General features: G+C 43.9%; 1 long non-coding RNA gene across 2 annotated transcripts; it reads right to left on the bottom strand.

Annotated features, from left to right (window-relative positions):
* Window positions 1-1,358: 1,358 nt before the first annotated feature.
* LOC146171620 (uncharacterized) lies at window positions 1,359-23,230 on the bottom strand. 2 transcript variants are annotated; one of them, XR_014702847.1, is made up of 7 exons: window positions 22,982-23,230; window positions 21,777-21,936; window positions 19,409-19,488; window positions 18,873-18,953; window positions 12,181-12,253; window positions 5,560-5,667; window positions 1,359-1,446 (listed from the first exon to the last, which is right to left on the bottom strand). It is a non-coding gene; the product is annotated as an uncharacterized LOC146171620 (long non-coding RNA). The 2 variants fall into 2 exon arrangements; XR_014702846.1 differs by lacking the exon at window positions 21,777-21,936 and having other exon boundaries at window positions 22,982-23,228.
* Between the last annotated feature and the right edge of the window lie 329 nt (window positions 23,231-23,559).

Here is a 23,559-nt window from a genome sequence, read left to right as displayed (position 1 = left end):
GTCCCGTACCATTGAACAAAACGTACCATTGAACCAACAGAACTACTCAAACAGGCAGGACTACTCACCCTTCAAAACAGAGCAAAACTAGCGCGCCTTAAAACCATGTACCAGCTAATACACAATCACTTAAAAATCGACACTTCAAGATACATATCAAAATCACAAACACGACAAACACGTAATAATCACGCTCACACTCTAAACGAGTTTTCATTCCGTACTGACACTTTCAAATATTCATACTTCCCTCGTGCTATACGCGAATGGAACACCTTACACACATCCATTGTTAATAATTCATCATTAAATGCTTTTAGTACATGTGTGAAACATAAGCTACTTACATCTCACTAATTACTGTGTTCTTATGTCATTACGAATTTTTCTCCTTCCGTTTGTGTTTCACTTGTCGTATTATTTGTCCGCGAAAATGTTCTGATGTCCACTCAATCTTGTCGCTGTCACAATCAATGTCCTAGAGTCAGTGGATAATTTAGTCACAGCACACTGTCGCCGCGGTTTTTGTCCCTGGCTCGCACTGTGGCCATCTGAGTCACGCACACACACATATACCCGCGCACACTTCTGTCGGTGAGTGAGTCTCGCTGGTCCCGATGATGGAACAAAAAACAATAAATGGCACACATGCGCACACATGCGCACACATGCGCACACACGCACAACACTGTCGAATCCAGCCTGCACGGCTAGTAATAGACGAAGTCGTCCCGTCGGGGTGGCACTGCACTGCGGCGTGATCTTGTCCGAAGATTTAGCTGTTGGGGTGGTTCTTCACTGTCACACGGCACTGTATCTAGTGCATCGAAGAACTCGTCGTCGCTATCCGAGTCGGGTGTAGCAGGGTCCTGTCGGGCCGGGCACTGGGCTTCGGGGCAGGAGACAGCTTGCTTGGTCACCTCGGTCTCGGTCTTCTCGCCGCGGTCAACGTAACCCAGTCAAAACGTACTACAGAAATACTACAGAAAAAATTCCTGTAGTTTGTAGTTTGTCGTATTTTTGGCATGTCGTAATTGTGTTGTTTGTCTTGTGTAGTATTTCTGTAGTCTGCGTTGTGTAGTGTGTAGCAATTCTGTAGTCTGTCTTATGTAGTGTGTCGCATGTCTGTAGTCTGTTTTTTTGTAGTGTGTTGCAAGTCTGTAGTGTGTTTTGTAGTGTTGTCCTTCTGTAGTCTGTCTCCTGGTGTGTAGTATTTGTGTAGTGAGGTGAATTTCTGTAGTCTGCCTCGTCAAGTAGTTGCTATTGATAAATTAACATACAGCTGCGGAGCACCAGCCTAGCTCTGCATTCCATGCATTCTTAAGTATGGCCATGCACATCAAAAACACCTTACTTGGGGCGAAACAATTTATTAGCACAATACTCCCGTCTGATGACGTTCCTTTTTCTTTTTTCTTCTGCTTGTGCAAGTTCAGCATGCCCTAGCTGAAGAAGAGAAAGACTGTGAGACTGCATGCTCATAAGAAATATACGTACGAATTCCAGAGCTCATAAGTATGCAACGTGTCAACAAAATGTCACCTAGCTATGCAGACCACTGCAGAATTCGGGAGACATCTGTTGACTGCAACAACACATTTCGCATGCACTGCATAGCTCGAATGACCAATTATGAAGAAAACCACACCATTTTTATAAGCACAATATGCTTCCTTGATAACAGATAGTGAACTCTCACCTATCCTTATCTTGTTAACTTGGCAATTTAGTCAACTTAGTGCTAGCAAAAGTGCATAGCTCCAATGATGTCCAATGCTTGTTAATTGGAGGCACTTATTTGTGCACCAATAATTACAGATCTCAGGCTTTCGCAACTCCTAGATTTAAGCGATGCAATGCTTGGCAGATCAGTGGTGCACGAGATGGATGAGAGGCGTTAGTTTTTTCCTGCCTGCTGGCTGCATTGCAACAGGTAGAACGAAAGGAAGAAGATGGTTTGCACGGTATAAAAATAAGAAGAACCCAACAAGGGTAAATAGGGTACGCCTCAGGTTGCAGATGAGCCACCGTTTCGACAAGTGGACATGCCTTCGTCTGGGCATAGCGATCATCACTGGCAGGGGTTTAAATACGCTTTTGCTTCTGAAGAAGAAAAGCTGGGGAGGGGAAAGTCGAAAGAGTGCGAAAGAGTGGGGAGGAGAGGATGGGTGAGAAGAAAGTGGCCGGGTCATGAAGTGGGGAAAAAAAAAGACATCTTGAGTATGTACTTATCAGCCATGGAACCAGGGATTCTGTAGCCTGCAAAAGAAGTAAAAGCAGCAGTACCAGGAAAAAAAAAGGACTGCTATGCTGGTTAGGTGATTAGTCACCACTAAAGATGGTTTGGTGAAGATACACCTTACAAAGGGAGGCTATGCAAAGGGCCCTGATAAGGCATATATCTAGGGGGACAATTCTTAAAAGAAGGGGGTAGGGCAGGGAGTACATAGTCACAGGATAATAACCACATAGTGAAAAATAATAATAACCTTAAGTGTGTATCTCAACCTGGAACCAGAGATCCTGTGGCCTAAAAACAAGTAAAAGCAGCAGTACCAGGAAAAAAGCAAGAGAAAAATATCATAGTACTGGGCAGATGATTAGTCACCACTTCCCTGGGTTTGGTGCAGATACACCTTACAAAGGGCCCTGATAAGGCATATATCAAAGGAGGACAATTCTTAAAACTTTCTGCGAAGGGGGCGGGGGGGGGAGAATACAGTCACAGGATAATAAGCGCACAGGGAACAAACACTGACATGAGAAAAAAAAAGAAAAAAATGATAATGATAATAAAAAAAATATGTGAGGACAAAGTCAAGCAAAAAGTGATAAGGAGGAAATGTGTTTAGAGGAACTTGTAGGGTTATGCTATTGCAGAAGGGAATAGGGTGTACTTGCGTTGTGAATAAACTATACAATTAAGGCTATGTGAGATTGTTTTTCCGAATAGTTATGATGGAGAGGGAATATACGTAAGGGATTCTAGCGTTCCCTTAGATATATTTATTCCCGCTGGTTCCAATGTTCTAAATTTATGAATTAGATACGCTTCTCTATATTTTCTGTCCCTTGCAGATTTAAAGCCAAACTGGAGAATATATAATTTAATTTCTTCGAACTTATGGTCTTTCTGATTGAAATGCTGGGAAACTGCTTTCGGGAGGTGTTTGCCTACGTCTGCCCGATGTCCATTAAGCCGCATGTTCATTGGTTGTCCTGTCTCTCCGATGTACTGTTTATGACAAAAGGAGCATTCTGGAAGGTAGATAACGTTTGAAGATGTGCAGTTAAAGCCTGATTTCATGTGAAAAGTGAAATCGCTTGCATTGCTTTTAACCGTGGTGTCTTTTGTATATGACTGCACATCTTACATCTAGGTCGAGAGCAAGGGTGTGGTTGTGTTGGATGCTTGTTGTCGAGTTTAGAATGTACTAGAATATCTCTGAGGTTCGCGTTACGTTTGTATGTCACTGTTGGTGTCTCCGGAAATATTTTCTTGAGGCGTTCATTACACGTTAGCATGGAATGGTATTTCCGCAGAATATTGTTTATGTTTGGAAGGGCATTGGAGTATTTATTACCAAAAGAAGGCTGTCGTTCGCTGTTGGCCTTTGGTCGTTTCGTGAGCACACCGTTGCGGTTTAAAGTGCTTGCTTTTTCGAGGGCCGTATCATGGGAGTTACCGGGATAGTTCCTCAGGATTAGTGTTGCTTTCAATGAATGTAGTTCGTTTAGGTAGTCACTATCATTGCTACATATTCTGCTAAGCCGTGTCGCCTGTCCTACAAATATTCCTTGTTTACAATGTCTCGGATGATGACTCGTAAAATGTTCTATGTCACCAAGAGTGACATACAAACGTAACGCTAACCTTAGAGATAATCTAGTACATTCTAAACTCGACAACAAGCATCCAACACAACCACACCATTGCTCTCGACCTAGATGTAAGACGTGCAGTCATATACAAAAAGACACCACGGTTAAAAGCAATGCAAGTGATTTCATTTTTCACATAAAATCAGGCTTTAACTGCACATTTTCAAACATTATCTACCTTCTAGAATGCTCCTTTTGTCATAAACAGTACATCGGAGAGACAGGACAACCAATGAACATGCGGCTTATTGGACATCGGGCAGACGTAGGCAAAAACCTCCCGAAAGCAGTTTCCCAGCATTTCAATCAGAAAGACCATAAGTTCGAAATTAAATTATATATTCTCCAGTCAGGCTTTAAATCTGCAAGGGACAGAAAATACAGAGAGGCGTATCTAATTCATAAATTTAGAACATTGGAACCAGCAGGAATAAATATATCTAAGGGAATGCTAGAATCCCTTAGGTATATTCCCTCTCCATCATAACTATTCGGAAAAACAATCTCACAGCCTTAATTGTACAGTTTATTCACAACGCACGTACACCCTATTCCCTTCTGCAATAGCATAACCCTACACGTTCCTCTAAACACATTTCCTCCTTATCACTTGTTGCTTGAATTTGTCCTCACATATTTTTTTATTATCATTATTATTTTTTTCTCTCTCTTCTTTTTTTATTTTCTCATGCCAGTGTTGGTTCCCTGTGGCCTTATTATCCTGTGACTGTATTCCCCCCCCCCCCCCCTTTGCAGAAAGTTTTAAGAATTGTCCTCCTTTGATATATGCCTTATCAGGGCCCTCTGTAAGGTTTATCTGCACCAAACCTGCCTAAGTGGTGACTAATCATCTACTGGGTACTATGATTTTTTCTCTTTTTTTTTCCTGGTACTGCTGCTTTTACTTCTTTTGTAGGCCACAGGATCTCCGGTTCCAGGTTGAGATACACACTTAAGGCTATTATTAGTTTTCACTATGCGGTTATTATCCTGTGACTATGTACTCCCTGCCCTACCCCTTCCTTTTAAGAATTGTCCCCCTAGATATATGCCTTATCAGGGCCCTTTGCATAGCCTCCCTTTGTAAGGTGTATCTTCACCAAAGGGTCTTTAGTCGTGACTAATCACCTAACCACATAGTAGTCTTTTTTTTTTTTTTCCTGGTATGGCCGCTTTTACTTCTTTTGCAGGCTACGAAATCCCTGGTTCCATGGCTGATAAGTACATACTCAAGATGTCTTTTTTTTTTTCCCACTTCATGACCCACTTTCTTCTCACCCATCCTCTCCTCCCCACTCTTTCGCACCCACTTTCCCCTCCCCAGCTTTTCTTCTTCGGAAGCAAAAGCGTATTTAAACCCCTGCCAGTGATGATCGCTATGCCCAGACAAAGACAAGTCCACTTGTCGAAACGTTGGCTCATATGTGACCTGAGGCGTACCCTATTTACCCTTATTCGGTTCTTCTTTTTTATACCGTGCATTGCAACAGGTGATGATCATTTTGCTCTCCTCTCACTGGCAACATATCAGAAGAGCTCGACGAGGAAGACGATCACCACACCCATGATGACAATCATTACCTGCTACTGTGATGCTGAACAAATTATAACAGCCAACCACTTAATTCTGCCTAAACTGGACAGAAGAATCAAACATGACCATGAGAAGATATTTACCGCCGCAGGTTACAGCACTTCTCGCCAGGTACCTTGCCACCTTTATGTAGCGCTTCTGCAGCTCATCGGCAGGGCAGGCCTTCGCCTTGAGGTAGTGCCACAAGGAATCTGCAATATTAGGTAATAGGTAATATCAGTGTGGTTAAATATCAATATTACAATCTGACTAGGTTCAAAACTACAAACACTCATCCATAATACCACAGTGCAGATACAACCTGCAAAGTAATATAGGAACGAAGTGAAAGCAAGAACAATGCATGCAGAATCAATGACTGATACAACTCGACTATTTACACAATTACTGTAAGGGGATGGGGAACAATAACCATTTGGACAACAAATAATTTAATGCAATTAGAAATTGTGGCACTGTTTGCACTATATACTACAGAAACTAGTGCAATATGGATTGCAAGGTAAGTCTGCATCAATTATCGACATCACAAGGCTAGTTACTTCCACTGTAGGACAAAGTACTGCTCCACTGATTTTCAATTATCACTGTTTTGCTTTACCTGCAGCCATCTGCCCTGCTTCAAGCATACTAATCATATCTTCCAACCAAATTCTTTTCTATTCACAGCTTACAATTTCCTCCTGTCTGAAACTGCTCTGCTACTCAAACTGACCATAAGTTTCTCTTATACCCTAGTTACTCGGCTAGCTTAATCACGGCTACCGAACTTAAACATGGTTAACTGCCAATCGCGGTTCGCTGCTGTTACACAGCTCACTGCCGTTCTCAGTTACAGCAGCTATTGCCCATTAAGTACAACAGCTGAAGCGACGCCGTGATTGGCAGATTGAAGCTGCATTTACAAATATCCTATTTATAAATGGTTCCCGGAGTGTCGTACCGACGAGGTGCCAACAGCGTGGTCAAGCACCACACAAGGGCAGCACCTCCTCGACCACCGTAAACATCATTGCGGTGGCCCCTCCTCCCGCAAACCGTACGCGAACAAAACAGAATATCGCTAGTGCCAATGTCAGAAATGAAGCGAGCAAAATTTGTTGGTGTCTGGAATACTGAGTAGATTACCAAAATTGAATCACTCTTGAGAATCGCTGACCAGTGGCAAATTGCTGCTAAGAGCGATAACCGCGACAAGTAAGTTTCAACTCAAGCCAAAGCCAGCTGCCGCCGGTGCAAATTGGGCTCAACCGCCCTGCTTGTACTAGCGCTGCGATTTTTGCTTTGCAAAAGTTAACCATATCATTCTTTTATTATGGCAGATTAGGATTCACAAAGGTAGTTTCATGAGTAGACCAATTAGGAAAGCGTCGCTCAGTACCAAAGCGCCGGCCGCCGCTTGTGCTTAGAAATGGTTTGGATTATGCCTGGAGAGTAGTTCAGCACTTTTTATTTTATTTTATTTATGGCGCTGAGTTTGCCACACGGCATAAAAGGTGGTGGTAGAGTCACAGGAATGTGTGGAGTGCGGCCATGTGCAAGAAGTCACATAAACTGCACGCATAAATGTTGTTTGTTATCCATAAGTGGAAATGAGAGTCATTAGTCGGTGCAAGTCCAGCTTTTCGTAAAATGATCTTGCGTATATGCAAAGTTCCTGGGCATATCCATATTAGATGCCAGACAGTGGTGTCGCAAGTGGGTTCTTCGCAGTGTGGGCATTTGTCGGGAACTGAAATAGTAGTACTTTGCCACTGGCATTAGTTCAGCACTTCTGAAGCCGATTACTGCTGGAATTACCCGGAAAAGAGCTACATTGGCATCTTCGCCATGACTTCAACAGTGCGTGGCTACAGTACATGGGTGGCTGTAGTAACTGATTAAGTAAAATGAATACGAAAAAGTTTAATGTAGAACAAAAAGGTCAACACTGTTAAACTTCTGGGTCAATTGCTAGCGCATGAAAGGAGGACAATGATATGAATGACTTGAAGTGTGCTTTTCATATGACGACTCTTTTTGATAGACTTTCCGCTGCTCCAAGCACCAATTTACTCTAAAGAACAAGATTACCTCGGAAGGAGACTGCAGCCATGACATTAGGAGCCGCCTGCTTGTGGGAAAGAGAGCAGTGGTTAGCCTTGACCGCCTAGTAAGAGCAGAGATATTAGTCTGCCAGCCAAGATCCGTATAACTCGTGCTATATGGTCTTTCCAGTTGTGATGTATGGATGCGACAGTTGGACTGTGAAAAAGGCTGACCGCCGAAGAATTGAGGCGTTTGAATTGTGGTGTTTGCAAAGACTCTTGAAAGTTCCTTGGACTGCCAGAAGATCAAATCAGTCGATATTGTCGACCATAAACCCTGACTGCTCATTGGAGGGTCAAATTCTAAAGTTAAAGCTCAGCTACTTTGGTCATCTGATGAGAAGAGAGGAGTCGCTGGAGAAAGATTTGATGTTGGGAAAGGTTGAGGGTCGCTGGAGAAGGGGTAGGCAGTGAACGCGATGGTTAGATGGCATCCTCGAGGCACTGCAGATGAAGTTATGTGATGTTAGGAAGATAGTGAGAGACCGGAAAGCGTGGCGTGACATGGTCCATAGGGTCACGAAGAGTCGGACACAACTGAACAACTGAACTGAACTGAATAGGGAACTAGGAATCATATTTCTAGCCCTATGTACCTGAAACTGAGGAGACAGAAATTCATCGTATAGTTCTTTGTAACATTTTCTTATAGTGCGCTGCCAAGCTTTCATCTTGGTCGATAAAAAAAGTGTCACGCCTGTTTCCTCGTATAGATGCATCAATGTCATTCACAGGTTAATATACACATGAAGGCTTTTAGGAGTGCTCTTATTTTGTTCTTTTCGCTGTATAGGAGAGGTGCATGAGCACAACTGCAATGTTCTCCATGAGCGCATAGCAAAATTTGAGCAATCTGCCATCTTTTTTTATTATACTTGGAACATTTTTATTTAAATTCAAGTCATCTTATAACTGCTTATTTTGCAACCCTCATAACCGAATCCACTTTGGGGCATTAAACTCCATATACCATATGTACCATATTTAAATATACTGTTCGATCAAAATTAGGTTTTACGTGAATATTGAATTCGTTCTGCAGGTTCCTGATGACTTTCAAAAAAAAATTTATTGATCTGAGAAATAACACTGCATAACCTTGCCGGGATACTAATGATGCTCACTCGCTTTATAGGGCTGGTTATGAAGTCACTCATTGAAACTCGTGAAAGTGAAAACAGAAAAGCTACATCAGAAGACAGCACCTGTTTTGGCAATATCGGGCTGGAGTGTCCGCTTAAGATAACTACAGTTACCTTCGCAGCAGCTTTTGTGTCCTTTTCTGTACGAACACATGGGCACTGCAGGTGAATGGGTTGTCAAGGAGTTTTGATTAAACTTCTTATGAATGGACAGTATATAAAACAAAACGTCCACAAACTGCAGGTGTTTGCTATTGCGCTCTTCGCTGTGCGGCCAAAAAGTAGGTGCGACAATTAAGGGTTGTGAACTACCTGATCAAGTTGCAGTGCAGATGTGCAATGCATGATAGCTGCAAAGGCAATTCGTCGCTGAAGGGTCTACTTGTAGTGCTCATGCTGCCCTTTGCACTCATCTTTATCAGACAGTAAGAAACATATGAAAACAGGTGCCATTTTCTTTCTTGTGCCTCGTGGTGTAACTGACCGCACCACAGCTTGCAGGAATACCCAGAACTATGCTTGAAAACCAAACAGACGGCTAGGGTTTTTGCCTACACCCCAAAAGTCGCTGCTGTCACCAGTGCCACCGCATCTCCACTGATTTCACTGGCTGACGCTTGTCTATATAGTACCAAAAGTGTGAGCAAAATGGCATCTAGCTCTGCAGACCCCTGTAGAATTAGGGAGCCATCAGTTTACAAGATAGAACACATTTCGCATGCGCTGTACTACTCTAATGTTCACTTATGAAGAAAACTGCACCATTTGTTATAAGCAAAATGCACTTCCTTGAACAGCATGTGGGACGAAATGGTGCATGATACCCAGAACAGCAGTGCAATGACGACAAACACGAAAAGAGAAACACTACACAAGCACACACTACCAATTATAACACAAAACAGAACCCCAGCTTTCACTTTCACACCTAAGTGCATCACACTAAAACAAATCTTCTTTCCTAAATACTCAGATATACCTGGCCAACAATGGATGTTAGTAACCCTCCCATCCAAGGTGAGGGGTGGACTTTTTTTTTATTTCCCAAACTTGCCATAAGGCATACATAGAAAATGCTTTACATAATTTTTGAAATAAAGTTTGCGAAATAAAAAAAAAGTTCACCCCTCACATTGTCTGCGCAAGACAGTTACAACTTCTGCCACTTAGACACACACTAAAAGATCACCACACATCTGCAGCTGCCATGAATCACGTTCACTCACAATACACCTAAAAAGAGAGTTCAGTTCATGAGTCTTAAAAGGAAAAAACACATCAAGGCAACCCTTCTTGCAGTCGCTGATCACTTTGGCCAATCTGCTCAGCTGCAGTTCTTTACATAACATGATGACATTTGCTCTAATAGCTTTCTTCTGCACAAGCAGAAAATTCTTAATTCTTCCTAAAATTCTTCACGGTAGCCTTCTTTTCATATAGGCCAGCCAGAACCACTTTGAAGCCCCCTTTTTCCATTTGAAGAAGACGAAGGTTATCATCTAAAAACATTATTTAGAGTATGTTCCTGCAGTACTAGATCCATCTTCTGAGAAGTCCTTGGGGTACAATCCAGCCCATCCAATATTCCCCTCATGCACCACACAACCCTGGAGGCTTTGCAGTGGTTCCGGCTAGCCAATGCTAACAGAAGGTGACCCAGGCAATTAAGAATTGTGTACTTGTATAGAATAAAGCTAGTAGATCAAAAGCCATCGCAGTATGTAATTAACTGCAGCTGACCAGATCGGCCAAGGTGATCAGTGATTGCAAGGGTTGCCTTGATGCATTTTTTCCCTGTTAAGACTCAAACTGGATTTGCCTTTTAGATGCATTGTGAGTGAACGCAATTTGTGGCAGCTCCAGATGTGTGGTTGGTTTTTTAGTTTGTGTCTCAGTGGTGGAAGTTATGAGTTCTGTTTGGATGATGTGAGTGATGGATTTGGTCTTGTATTCGCTGCTTGGACGATACCTGGGATGTGAGGGTTGCAAACATTTACTGTTGGCCAGACATATCTGCTTAGGAAAGAAGAGGTGTGCGAATATGAAGGACTTGTGTGTAGAGAAGGAAATTGTGCTTGGGCATTAAAGACGAAGTTTGCATTCTGTTTTGTATTACAGTTGGTAGTGTATGCCTGTATTGTGTTTAATTCATAGTGTTTGTCTTTGTTGCACCACACTTCCTTGAGGTAAGGTAGTGAGCTCACATTTATACTCATCATGTTAACTCAGAAAGTCAGTCAACTTGGACTCTGCATGTTTCTAGCAAAAGTGTATAAAACTCAATGGTGTTCAATAGAGACATTTAGTTCCACACCAGTCAATACAACATTGGCATTCATAAAACCTAGCTTTGAGCAGTGCAATGCTCGGCAACTCAGTGGTGCAAAGGATAGACGAGAGGTGTTGATAGTTTTTTCCTGCCTACAGGCACATACTTTGCTGACTGCATTGCAGTAGCTAGTGTTCCTGTTGCTGGCTTTTTACTTGAGAAATATGAGAAATGTTTAACAGCAAAAATAATTCAACAAATGATGAGAATCATAAACTGCTACTTGTGAACAAATTATAGCAGCCAAGCACTTCTGCAACCTAGAGTAGCTCATCTGAAATGGGAGGGTGAGATCGCAATCAACCCATCAAGTTGACCCTTGGAACAGAGCGGCATCAGAGCTGCCATCCCTAAGCCAAGTAATTTGGAGGGGTTGTTAAAAGGGCTTTACATCTGTGTCCTGTGCTTTCACACAATGCAGTAGCTTAGTACTGCATGCTGATGCATATGTGCCAGATGATAGAGGCGAAAATAAGAAATTAGTCATTTAGCAAATAGCAAAGTGCCCAGAAGAAATGAGCATGGGCAGGACATGTAGTGTAAGGAGAGGATAACCAATGGACGCTTAGCATAACAAACTGGATTCCAAGGGAAGGAAAGCTTAGCAGGGGCAGCAGAAAATTAGGTGGGTGGATGAGGTTAAGAAGTTCGCAGGGGTCAAGTGGATGCAGCTAGCACAGGACCGGGTTAAATGGAGGAATATGGGAGAGGCCTTCGCCCTGCGGTGGGTGTAGTCAGGCTGATGATAATGATGATGAAGGTGCATGTATATGATTGACTATCTTGTGAAATGAAAATAAATATGTAAAATAAATATCAATGAGACAGCTGCACAGTGCAGTAGAGAACTACATTGACTGCCCAGAGAGCTAGCCTTGAAGACAGAATGTGGAGCTTGAAAGGCTGCCCACATCACCATCACACTACCTCTCAGCAGGAGTGACTTGTGGTCAGTGGGCTGCCAAAGCTCAATGAATCAGGAAGACTGCATTTGTAATAAATGCTCAAACTCATTAAGTTACACTTATTGAGTTATGTTTATTTTTCCCTCCCAAGGAATAAATACTGGTGCAAAAGTGCTGAAGACCATCTAAGATTACCATAAAACCTCCAATATTTTTTTCGGTATAATGAGCAGAAACACACCTTTTGACTGCTTTCCTGCCTGTTGTGAGACTGCAGCATCACCCAAAGAGGCCTTGGCACTCACAGTGGTTCACTGTTATTGAAACAAAAACAACAATTAGTGTTTTGCACACACAAATGTTCTACCCATAAAAAGGTTTTTCAAATGTGCAACAACAGCACAGCCCATTCTAGTAAAAGAAATGTTTTTCTTTAGCTACAGTAAAAGAAAATTTTAGCAGTGACAGAACAGCTAGCATGAACAGAACAACTTTGAAGGAAATATTTAAGATCCGTCATAACATCAATTATGATATACTAAAAGACGTGGCTCATGAAAGGGGTGCGTGAGGTGTGGTCTGCACAGAGTGCAGCGCTCAGAGGGTGCAGCTGGGCAGTGAAAGAAAGGAAGTGGTGGGGAGCAAAATGAATTATTGTGTAAAAGCGCGTATTGGTACTGCTGAGACACTGACTGGAGAATGCGACCTTCTCGTAAACTACTTGTTCTGTTTGGAGTTCTTGAAAACACAGGCCTTAGTTTATGCCAGACTCCATGCCAAATTAATGTTGAACTGGGCCTGTGCATGTGGGTGCACCCTGAAAACACCAGCATTAATCTGATACCCATCAGAAACCCCTGCACAAAAGCATGTTAGATGACACCAGTCAGCAGCCGTACTGCCATGCCTCTTTTTCTTTATATGCAGTTCAGTCTCCTTTCCCAAGCGGGCATTGCTGGCAGTATCTCTCAGGCAGTTGTCTTGTTCATTTATCTCCTGTGCCTTTCTCGCTACTCGATCCAGTCCCATCCGCCTCACAATTTCAAAACGCCGTAAGGCACAGAATGCCTGTTGAGTGGAATGGCAAGTCAGATCATGACGTGCTGACCACAAAAAAAATATGAGAAGGAGGGCACTTTTAGAAAGGCCAGGTGCTTTAAAAGGAGAATTGAGAATGTACCCAAGGGTGCTCACGTAGTGCATTATTCTCTCTGGAAAAGGCAAAGTCATCGTTAAAATGAGAAATTCAACTGAAAGCATTAACAAAATTGAGCCTGGGGATGCCCCCTGTCTCCCAGCTCCAAAAGGCCATTTGGCGCTCAACATTTTTTGTTGGTATGGCACCAATCAGCATTGGTAACTTTGCAGTCTAGATGCGGAAATCAGTCTGCACCTTTTCGAGGTACAAGTGGACTTCCAATAGTTCTCATACTGGGCAATCACCTGTCTTAATCAAGCCACTTAGTTAGGTCAATGAATGTCCTCGCAACTTACACATGCTAGTGCTTCTGCCTTTTTTGAAAATATGTTCTTTTGACGTAATGTTTTAATGAATTGTCATTCCTGGGACAATATCGCTGCGTCTAAGGGTTAAAAAAAATACACTTTACTTGCTCTGCATGGTTGGGTGCAAAAGCAAGCTTGACTTCAAAGGAAACCATGAGGACAGAGAAGGAAGTTACGATTTGGTGCTTAAAACATGGGGAGGGAGAAAGGGTGCCGCTCCTTTGCACCAGGTGCGGGTGACCCTAGAGACGCCAGTGCTAAAAGAAACAAATGCATTCCTGTAAAATGTATCTTTTAATTGAGAATATATTTTGAAAAACCTTCAATCGTTTTGTGGAAAATTCTTTTCACCATATCCAGAACAGCTGCTCCTGAACAAATTTACGACTGTGTATCTAAAGCCTGCTGAAGAAGCTGACGTTGAGAGATTTTATGTGGACCTACAATGCCTTTTAGACCGCACCCCATCATCAGACGTCGTTTTTCTCATAGGAGACTGGAATGCTAAGGTCGGGAGTGAAGAAATATCCGGAATTACAGGCAAGTTCGGTCTTGGTGAGCCAAATGAAGCTGGGCAGAGGCTAGTAGAGTTCTGTCAAGAAAACAACCTGACCATAGCGAATACTCATTTTCAACAGCACAAGAGGCGCCTGTACACATGGATTTCACCGGACGGTCTGTACAGGAATCAGATCGATTATATTATTTGCCGGCAGAGATGGAGAAGTGCTATACAAGCAGTAAAAACAAGGCCTGGGGCCGATTGTGGCACCGATCATCAGCTTCTTGTTGCCAAAATTAAGCTTCGATTGAGGAAAACGCAGAAAACTAGAAGGCCTTTCAGGTATGATCTGGATCAGATTCCATTAGAATATGCTGTGGAAGTGAGGAATCGATTTCAAGAATTAGATCTAGAAGACAAAGAGCCCGAAGAGATGTGGACTGATGTTCGTGATATAATACAAGAAGTTGCTACTAAGGTAGTTCCAAAGCAAAAGAAATGCAAAAAAGCAAACTGGTTATCTGAAGAGGCTTTGCAAATAGCTGAGGAAAGGAGGATGGCAAAAGGTATGGGGGAAAGAGAAAGATACAAGGTTCTCAATGCGGATTTTCAGAAAATAGCAAGGAGAGATAAGAATGCCTTCCTGAACATACAGTGTCAAGCAGTTGAGGACAACAGCCAATTAAGGAACACAAGAGCTCTGTATAAGACAATCAAAGATATCAAAGGAAGCTTCTGTGCTAAGCTGGGCGTGATAAAGGACAAACGAGGCAAGGACCTCACTGAAGCCTCAGAGATAAAGAAGAGGTGGCAGGAATACACAGAAGAACTGTACAAGAAGGACCCGGATGTGCAAGCCCAACATAGCACGGTTGTGATTACTGATCTCGAGCCGGGCATCCTGAAGAGTGAAGTTGAATGGGCCTTAGCCAGCCTTGCTAAGAACAAAGCTAGCGGAATTGATGGTATTCCAGCTGAGTTGCTTCAAAACCTCAACCACGACGCTGTTAACACACTGCATACATTATGTCAAAAGATTTGGACAACCCTGCAGTGGCCAAAGGATTGGAGGAGGTCAATTTACATCCCCATTCCAAAGAAAGGCAGTGCCAAAGATTGTTCCAACTACCGCACGATCGCGCTTATTTCGCATGCTAGCAAGGTGATGTTAAATATCCTGCAAGGTAGGCTGCAGCAGTATGTGGATCGGGAGCTTCCGGACGTGCAAGCTGGGTTTCGCAAGGGCAGAGGAACTAGAGACCAAATTGCCAACCTTCGCTGGATCATGGAAAAAGCAAGAGAGTTCCAGAAACCCATTTACTTCTGCTTTATTGATTATGCGAAAGCGTTTGACTGCGTAGATCACAGCAGATTGTGGCAAGCTCTCCAAGAGATGGGAGTTCCAATTCACCTCATCTGTCTCCTCAGGAACCTTTATGAAGGGCAAGAGGCCACAGTCAGAACTGGTCATGGTCTTACTGATTGGTTTCCGATTGAGAAAGGGGTGAGGCAAGGCTGCATACTGTCGCCCTGCCTATTTAACCTATATGCAGAGTGCATCATGAGGAAGGCCGGTCTGGACGAGTCTTCAGCTGGAGTGAAGATTGCTGGAAAACGTATCAACAACCTTAGATATGCGGATGACACCACTTTAATGGCAGAAAGTGAAGTGGAACTCAAGAGACTTCTGATGCGCGTACAAGAAGAGAGTGAGAAGTTTGGGCTTAAACTGAACATTAAAAAGACGAAGATCATGGCGTCTTGCCCTATCAAGTCCTGGAGCATCAATGGACAAGAAGTGGAAGCTGTGACAGATTTTCTGTTCTTGGGCGCCAAGATTACCTCGGAAGGAGACTGCAGCCATGAAATTAGGAGACGCCTGCTTCTGGGAAAGAGAGCAATGGTTAGCCTTGACCGCCTAGTAAAGAGCAGAGACGTCTGTCAACCAAGATCCGTATAACCCGTGCTATGGTCTTTCCAGTTGTGATGTATGGATGCGAGAGTTGGACTGTGAAAAAGGCTGACCGCCGAAGAATTGACGCGTTTGAATTGTGGTGCTGGCGAAGACTCTTAAGAGTTCCTTGGACTGCCAGAAGATCAAATCAGTCGATATTGTCGACCATAAACCCTGACTGCTCATTGGAGGGTCAAATTCTAAAGTTAAAGCTCAGCTACTTTGGTCATCTGATGAGAAGAGAGGAGTCGCTGGAGAAAGATTTGATGTTGGGAAAGGTTGAGGGTCGCCGGAGAAGGGGTAGGCAGCGAACGCGATGGTTAGATGGCATTCTCGAGGCATTGCAGATGAAGCTATGTGATGTTAAGAAGATAGTGAGAGACCGGAAAGCGTGGCGTGACATGGTCCATAGGGTCACGAAGAGTCGGACACGACTGAACGCCTGAACTGAACTGAACTGATCGGTGAAACAGTAGCAACAGCCAGAAAAGTAAACTATTGCTCAAAGCAGTGAGACTGCAACTCGACACTATTACATCGCACCACTGGCTTGTGACAGTGTACTCAAGTTCCCATCTTAGCATCTTCTTTAAGGAGAAGTGCATGTGCCCTCATAACCCCGTGTACATTCCCCCTCCCTCGTAACTTAACGAGATTGGAGGAGGTTTCCCTTAGGAGGATAAGAGCTGGGGCGGCCCTTACCCCGTCGGTAACATGCCGATGGCAATCTCAAGCAGACATCGGACCAACCACATGCCCGAAGTGTTCCACACCAGCTGAAGAAGTGAGCATTCGCCACCTGCTGCGGACTTGTGCAGGGACAAAGGCATCAAGGACACAGATTCTGCGGGAAGTGGGACTAAGCACAACAAGGGAAGAGGACTTCTCTAAATGGCTCACCGACAACAATAAGAGCGGGCGCCTGCTCCGGTTCCTTACGGAAAATATTTTACATAAGTTTCTATAATATGTCTTCTGGCAAGCTTTCGATAAAAAAAAAGTGATGACAAACTTCCCCTTCCCTCTCAAAGCCGCCTGCCAAGCTTGATAAATTTCTAGCGTGCTATCCAGCTGTCCTGATGTTGATGGTCATGACATCGAAGAGCGCACACCACCAGTGAGAAAGCGCATCGTGCTGTCGCAGAGCTATCGGAAAGCCGAAATTAAGTGATGTTTTTCCTGTTTTTTTTTTAATATCTTGAAGTTATTGTCAGTCACATACATCCCATCCTGCCAGTTTGGGCAACATGACCTAAGGCATTGCATCAGCCATTAACATGCTCACTTGTTCTTTAATACTCTCTTCAGCATTGTTTCTGCAATGTGTTCGAAATTTTTTTCAGTGAGTCCCCTGACAACAGCTTCAGTTTAATGGCTGGATACATTGTCCCTTATGCAAATGTCATGAGGAGATTATTAGGAATATGAATCACAAACATAATCTTCATTATGAAAAATGAAAGGTGATAAATAATAGTATCTGCTACCAAAAACCCAGTTCACACTGGAGGAACACATCAGCGGCATGAACAAAACACATTTGCCAGCAAGCCAGAAATTTTTTCACTACAAACTTGTTTCCAAAGAGCTGAGAAACAAGGCACGTTGCCGGGGTGTTGCCTCGGGCAACGAAAACTAAATGGAGACAGCGCCCGTCAGCATTATTTGATTTTTTCGCCACCTGAGCAAAACTTCCGGCAACAACACACCACCACAGCATGCACTTAAAGGTAACTGACCATTTTTTAACAGTTTCCATGCATCAAGACAGCACTTAAAGAAAACTCTTCTTCATCGCTTTGTTGCATGACGTAGCATGGCGCCTTGCAAGCAGTCAGACAGGCTGCCGATGAAACCAGCTGTGCTGGTGCCGCATGTTTCCCTTTCTCCTCCATGCACAGTATTTGACCCCAGAAATGAGCACGCAGGCAGTATGGGACTATACAAGTGGCTATGCTTGAGGAGCAGTAAGGGCGCACTGTCAGTTTTTTTTTTTTTTTCAGTGAGACAAGGAGCTCGCCAAGTGTTCCCGTAGAAATTTCCACTGTGTAGCTGGGTGACAGGTACATATTTCCAGACAGTTATTGTTAAAGTGGCGAGATGGTTGCCAAAGCTATGCAAATGTGCTGTTGGCAGACAAAGGTTGACCAAATGTTTCTGCAGTGTGAACCAGGCATAACAGTTTACTTAGTGTGACAATATGCTTCTATCAAAAACAATGGCTTGTTTCAGCAGACTTGGCACTGAGTCTGACGGTAACTTTTTACTGGACTAAGGATACTCCTATAACGGATAAGATTCTCTATCTGGTTTCATCCAAAAACTTTATAACTTACCATATGAGATCTACATGCTGCTAAAAATATGCCACGGCACCTAATTTAAACAGTGCTAAGAGGACTCACTGAACAGAATATCAAGCGCATTTGCAGAGGCAATAATAAAGGCAGTATCCAAAAAGAAGTAGCACTGCAGCAAAGCACGCCATCTCTTGCTGTACTGGGTTGAAGTGCACATTGCGATAGCCACCGATGCTGCATCTCGGGTAGTTTTCCGGCATACCTGGCCGCAGTACCTCGTTCTTTCAGCAGTTTGATAGATCACGGCCGTCCCACTGCTTTGCCACAGTGCAATATGCACTCCTCTTCATTACAACCATGAACAGCAGAGCTGCCGAACGCCACACTAGAAACTTGTCTGGCAATCCCCCGTGCAAGAGTGAGAGCGAAATTTTTCATAACTCATGGCACTTTGGCCACAAGCAAGCGGCACTATACAACAGTGTAGCACTACTGATTCTCTGTGGCAATGAGTGGTGGCCAATTTAGTTTTTTAGCCGACAATACATACCATATACTAGATAGTATGTACAAGGCTGAAGCATTTATGTTCTTATGATTTTAGCAAAATTCATAAAAATTCTGTGCCTGTGAGAACATGCAAATACCTGAAAAGCATAAACATTTCCTACCTGATGGCTGTGGCAGAGGTAGAAGTGGTACAGTGCTGCTGTGGGACCTATGGTTTGTACTAGCTGAAGGCTGGTTCGGGACTGAAAGGTAAAGAAATACAGCGAATTGTTTAATTTCTAGCAGATATCTCTGACACTTCACTTTCGAAAATTTGCCACACTCTACAACTAATGTTTATGCAACTCAAGCGGGGAGGAAGTAAAAAATTCCCCTCATCTAAAGTTTTTTTATTTCTGAAGACCACTGGTACTATTTTACCCTCCACCTCTGTAAGAGGACACTTCACAGACACTGACAAATGAGTTTTAAAGGACACTGAAAAGTCAGGTTACACTAGCATGGCCCTAAAGCCACTACGCTAGTCTTATTGGTTATTCATTTACTTTCATTTACAGTTTATAGTACATACCACCCTGTTTAGCATGCAGTCGGTTCATGCATTTGAATACTTAGATTTAGAGCAGGAAGGTACTTTACAAACGTTATGCATATTTGTAAAGAACATGAGAATATCTGTAAAAGCAAAAACTCACACCTGGTGGCTACAGTGGAAGTATGACCAGTGCAGTGCTGCTGGGGGAACTATGGCTTGTATCAGCTAAGGCTGGCTTGGGACTGAAAGTTAAGGAGCACATAAGATGGTTTCATTTCCAGCAACTACCTCTGAAACAGCATTCTAAATTATTCACTCTTTTTCAACTTAGGTGTATGCTATTTGGCTTCTTACATTTGCTTTTTAATTCCCATGGCTGAGTACTTGCAATTGTTGAAAACCACTGGGACAATTTTACACTCCTTCAAAGTAAGCGGGCACCTTAGAGGGACTGAAAACTAAATTGAAAAGGGCACTAAAAGGAAATGGTGAGTCAGGTTGCACTGATTGCCATACATCAGATGACAACAAATATGCTCTGTACCAAATATTTGCCTTTATAACCAAGATATTTGTATTAAGGCAAAAACCTGCAGCCCCATTAGAGGCACATTTCTCAGGGCGGTCATGAATGACATAAATATGACAGCTCGCAAGGAACAACTTTAAGCTTGTCAGTGGGAAACAGCTATTGCAATATGAGGACAGTAGAGTGGCAATTCAAGAAAAGAATTCAGTTTGCACCTCTGCACCTTGTTAAAGCAAGTAAAGCAGTGGCACTTCTCTGCTGCTTAGCAGTTACACAAGAACTTAGCTTCTGCAGATTAGTTACCCTAACAATCGTATGAAAGCATTGTTATCAGGCAAAAGGCCAGTCAATTGCTAAAAAAAATATTGAAAGCATCGTTGCAAGGCAAAAGGCCAGTCAATTGCTAAAAAAAAATAATGAAAGCATCATTGTCAGGCAAAAGGCTAGTCAGTTGCTAAAAAAGAATAATGAAAGAATTGTGTTTTGAAAAGAATTGTTGTCACGCGAAAACCCAGTCAATTGATAAAAAAAAAATTAATTAAAGAATCGTTGAGTGTCGCCGCTGGTATGCGTGCCGCTACAGGGATTCTACTACCTCCAAAACCTCGCCGCACGCTCGTCGAACCACCAAGACGATTTGCACTGCAGCCCCGTGTGACAGTGCAACCAGAGCTCGTGCTTCTATAGGGCGTGGGGGCGGTCTTTCCTCTCTCTTGCGTGCACTCCCTGCTTCTGCACTGCACTTGCGGTTCTTTGACTTTGTGAAACTAAAGTAGGCTATGAAACTCGCTGCAAAACCCAGTAGAACTGCGTCTAGCCAGACCACAGCTATCGCGCAACCCTTCTTTGTGTGTAAGGGGGGGGGGGGGGGGGTTGCGGACTCAGCAAATAGCTTGGTATTGCGCACTTTGTCTCATGATTTGTTTTTCACAAAAGGGGGGGGGGGGGGAGGAGGGGGTTGTTTAAGGCGGAGTCACACTGCGGAAACAGTTGGTCAACTCTGTCCGTCAACAGCGTGTTGGCGCAGTGTTGGCGACCCTGTCACATCGCGCCAACACGAACTATTGGGAAACATGTCGTTGTCGCCCTCCAACAGCTGCCGCGAACTTGTTCTCCTACAGTTGGGCGACACCGTGTCACACCGCGGAAACTTGCTGCTCGTTGAGTCGCTGATGTCAGGAGCCGCCCATTTTGCTACTATTTCGCCCAAATTCATGCGCTATACACGTGCCTGTGAAAAATTTAATAGACAAAGAGGCTGTCCCAATTACGCTGAGCTTGCTTTAATGATGAACGAGGGCACTGTTATTGTGGGACCCTCGGTTCGGCTCCCACTGTGGTCGATCTCCTCAGGTCCCGTCCTGAGAAATGATGAGCAGTTTGGAGGAATGGGCAGAGGCTTACGGCAGAGAAGACATTACATGAGATTTATCTACATACTTACAGGAGTACAGGAAAGTCACATGAGAGGCATTTGTGAGGCCTCGACCGTGTCCGACAGACCACCACCATGGCTTGCAACACAACACGAGTGGAATTCCTCGTCCGGACGACGAGTCGGCGTTCTGACCGCACAACCATACAGCTCGCCCACGCGAGCTTCCCTGATTCGATCACGTCATACGCCCTAATAATAATTACGACTCGATTACAAATACACTTCTTCATTTCACACACGCACGTTCGCACACAGTTTTCAAACATCCGCTCTCTGTGCTGACGCACCACTCACTCCTTCGCCCATTTCTTCACGTGCCCGCTCTCATTGTCGACGCACCACGCACTGCTGCTCGGTGTCCCGTGATCGCACTCTCTCGCATCAAAGCATGGACGCTGTACTTGCTGCGCGCTAGGCCCACTCCACAAAGAAAACACCACTACCAAAACAAGGTAAACACGGATGGCACGGCGCCAGCCACCGCGGCGCCGAATCGTCGGAGGGACGCTGCAGATGGGGGTTGTCAGTTTACATGTTCTCAGGCACACACACGGGACGCTCACGTTTGGTTCAAGGTTCACACAGCCGCCGCCAAGGCGGGAATTCCCGGCGCAATAAGTCAGCCGACGACGTTACGGCTGGCAGGCAAGCGCATATCATCGCCACCCGCGGGAGGCGCCGTTGCCGAAGCTCCGTGCCCTTGCCAACGGGTGAATGCGCTGCCTGCAAGACGCCACAACGTGGGAAATGGTTTGCATGGAAACTCTGCAAAAAAAGAAAACCGTATCTGCAAGTAGGAAATTCGCAGGAATGAGTCAATCAGCTCAAATATGAGTACTTTGGTTGGTCTGTTGTCGTCCGGAAATTCGCCCGGCCAGCGAACAGGCCGAACAGCGTTGACGGACACTGTTTCCTGCTTGTTTTGGTTGCCAAACACTGTCACACCGAGGTAACACTGCAGCAACCTGTTTGGCTTCCCGACTGTTCGTGCGGTGTGACATGTTGTTGGGGAACAAGTTGGTTCGGAAACTTGTTGACGGCTTGTTTGGCGAACTTGTTCGGTTGATGTCGCTGTTGTGTTTCCGCAGTGTGACTCCGCCTTTACACTGCGCACAATTTGTCTCGTAGTTGCCCATGATTTTTTTTTTTTCAGAGGTATCGCGCGAACGGGCCCCACAAATCTCTAGATGGACCCTTGGGGTCCGCAGTGTTTATATTGCACACTTTGTGCCGTAGTTACGCATGATTTTTTTTTTTTTTTACGGCTATCGTGCGAACGAACCCCGCAAAAATGTCTTGATGGACCCTTGGGGTCCGCAGTGTTTATATTGCTCACTTTGTGCCGTAGTTACGCATGATTTTTCTTTTTTTTTTTTTACAGCTATCGCGCGAACGAACCCCGCAAATCTCTAGATGGACCCTTGGGGTCCGCAGTGTGTATATTGCACACTTTGTGCCATAGTTACGCATATTATTTTTTTTTTTTTTTTTTTTTTTTTTTTTTTTTTTTTTTTTTTTTACAGCTATCGCGCGAACGAACCCCGCAAATCTCTTGATGGACCCTTGGGGTCCGCGGTGTTTATATTGCACACTTTGTCCTGTAAGTTAGTCATGAATTTTTTTTTTTATCCGCGCATGTCGTGGAATATGTGTCTGCATATTTACTTGCACTGATTTTCAAACCTCAAATAGAAATAACTGAATTCACAATGGTGACATGTCTAAATAACAGCCGCTTGAATGCATAAAGAAGTGGAGAAAGGCTTACCTGTCGATGTACTCACCCCTAGCTGCCTCCGACCGTATACCGAGACGACACAGAAACACTCGAGACGACGACGGACCCACCGCTGTTAGTTAACGACGCTCGCTGGGACTAGGAAAGAAGCTGATGCCGACTTGACACGCAGGTAGAAGTAAAATACGGCAGAGAACACAAAACGCGACCCAGCCCACCGAGATTCAACCAAGCAAACGGCCATTTGCAAACAGCTGCGTAGTACGGTAACTGTGGAGCAGTGACTCGTGAGAAGGCGCAGACGATATATATAAATACAAACGCGCCAATAATTATTTGAGGCTATTTAATTATTAAAACAAAAATTAAGCCGGTTTTTGAAAGGTTTTTGAGAGCCAAAATAAAGCTTTAGTTTTGTTTAACTTTTAACCAATGGTAAGCATTGACAGCCCTTCCGCGGGAAGTTTGAAATTGTGGATTGTTGCAGTGTGCGTGCTTTTGTCCGCATAAATTAGCAGAATGGTATCCTAGCGAGTACTGCCCATCATGTTCCCTTTGCGGAGATCAGAGGGCAGACCTATAGTACATTTTGTTTAAATGTGAAACCT

The sequence above is a fragment of the Amblyomma maculatum genome, unplaced genomic scaffold (genome assembly GCF_055883805.1).
Source record: "Amblyomma maculatum isolate TAMU_Amacu unplaced genomic scaffold, ASM5588380v1 scaffold_19, whole genome shotgun sequence".
Taxonomy (NCBI): Eukaryota; Metazoa; Arthropoda; class Arachnida; order Ixodida; family Ixodidae; genus Amblyomma; species Amblyomma maculatum.
The sequence above is the reverse complement of the archived record's forward strand: the minus strand, read 5'-3'. Positions and strand labels throughout refer to the sequence as shown.